The following is a 2,299-nucleotide window of genomic DNA, read 5'->3' on the forward strand; positions in this document are numbered from 1 at the left end:
CCTTTGCTGTCTATTCACTTTTCCATGGAGAGTAGCTTAACCATTTCTTATGATATAAGCTTCTGACTACCGTACCCACAGGGTCAAGCTATTTTTCCTAAAACAAATGATAAAACATTTCTTCTCTAAGAGCAATTCTGGCGTCAGCTGACAGGCATGTTTTTCATTCCCTTTGATTGCAAGCCAAACTGAGTTGTGAATTTATAAAGATAATTGTTTCTTTTCAGTAAAAATTACATAGCTGTCAAAAGCCATGCAACTCGCACGTATGGTGAGACTTTGCTTGACCGCAGATCAATGCTTCTGAGTCCTAGTGGTTATTAGGGAGTTATAAGCTTCCTATTTATTTACAGCTTCTGAATTCCTTTTCATAAAGTCTATTCAACCCAGCTATAGGACTTTATAGGCTAGATTAGTGGCCAGGTTACCATCAGCAACGTATGGGAAAAAATTACCTACTGAAACCATTCCTAGCTCTGATTGTAATATCACAGACTATTTCAAATTTTCTCATCAGTTATAACATTTCAAAATATTTTCTCAGCAAAAATTTTTTCACTTTAGTTTTAAAAATATGCATATAAAAGTTGTAACCATAAGGTAAATTGTATGATTTAACTTTATAACAAACCATAACAGATACATTCAGATTAGTGCTGTGCCTCTAAATTTTAACGCATTGGGAGACTACACTAGATGATTATACTAACATTGCTCAAAGCATTTCTGAAACTCTTCTTCAGAAATTATCTTTAGAGTTAGTCTATGAATCAGACCAAAAAACAAAAATAAAATAAAAATAGTCACATTATTTCACTGGTCTATCTCATATTTGCTTTTAAAAAGAATTGAACAGATTACAAGAAGGGAAGCTAGCCATACCAGACGTTAAAACATTAAAAAAACACTGTAATTAGTAAGTTACTGATGCAAAAATAAGCAGATAGACCAGTGGGATGAACTAGAGAGGAGGTCAGCACGCTTCGGCTGTATTTGCATAGACAACGTTATGCCATTGTCTATGGCTGTTTTCACCCTACAACAGCAGAAACTTTATGACCTGCAAGCCTAAATGTTTACTGTATGGCCCTTTAAGAAAAAGTTTGCTGACTCCTGCACTCGAGGGTCCTGAAAACAGATTCAAGTGCATATAAAAATTAGTATGTGATAAAGTTAGCCTCTTAAATTACTGAGGCAAATGATCCTGGGACAACTAAACTCCCATTTGGGAAAAGATAAAATTAGATCCATACTTCTCACTATAACAAGAATTAGTCCAAATGAATTAAGATTCTAAATAAAATAAAAATTAAACTATTCAAATATTAGACAAAAACATGGGTTAATATCTCTTAATTCTCAGTGTAGAGAAATGCTTTCTAATTATGACTCAAAATTTGGAGGCAATGAAAGAAAATACTGATAAATTTTACTACATAAAAATGGGAAAAATGACAAAAATCATAAATTAAAATAAAAGACAATTGAAGCACTGAGAGAAGATATTTGCAACATATGTCACAAAGGGTTAATATTTTTAGTCTATAAAGAACCCTTAATAACTGAGGGACAAATGCCCAAAAATCTGATTGAAAAATGGGGAAAAGACACAAACAAATAATTCACAAAAAAATAAAAATGGCACTTAAACATATAAAAGATATTCAAAGCCACTCGTATTGAGAGAACTGCAAATTAAACAACACTCTAGGTACCATTTCTTACCTATAATATTGGTAAAAGTTGAAAATTAAAAACTATGACAACACATTCCATGGTAAGGTTCTGAGGAGTCCCTCTAATGCTAATGAGAATGCAAATCATTTTGGAGGAGAATATGGCACTATCTGACAAAACTACATATGTACTTATCTTTTGATCCAGTAATCCTTCTAGGAATTTACCCAAAAGATACACCACCAACAATATAAAAATACATATACAGAAGGTTATTTCTTGCAGCATTGTTTGTGTTTGCAAAATATTAGAAACATTCTAAATGCCTATTCATAGAAGAGTTTTTTTAATAAATTATGGTACATCCATACAATGGAGCACTATTCGGCTATAAAAAAGAATGAAGAAGATCTTTATGAACTGATATAGAATTATTTCCAAGATTTAATGTTAAAAAAAAATAGCAAAGGGCAAAAGAGTATCTATAGTATGCTACTTGTCATGTAAAAGAGAAGAAGATTTAAGAATATACATGTATTTTTTCATTTGTGCAGAAAAGAAATGCAGCAAGTATAATCCAGAAAAGGCATGGGTGGGAAAAAGGAGAAAAGAATGGGAAATA

This window comes from Pteropus vampyrus, unplaced genomic scaffold (genome assembly GCF_000151845.1).
Source record: "Pteropus vampyrus isolate Shadow unplaced genomic scaffold, Pvam_2.0 Scaffold12, whole genome shotgun sequence".
Classification (NCBI taxonomy): Eukaryota; Metazoa; Chordata; class Mammalia; order Chiroptera; family Pteropodidae; genus Pteropus; species Pteropus vampyrus.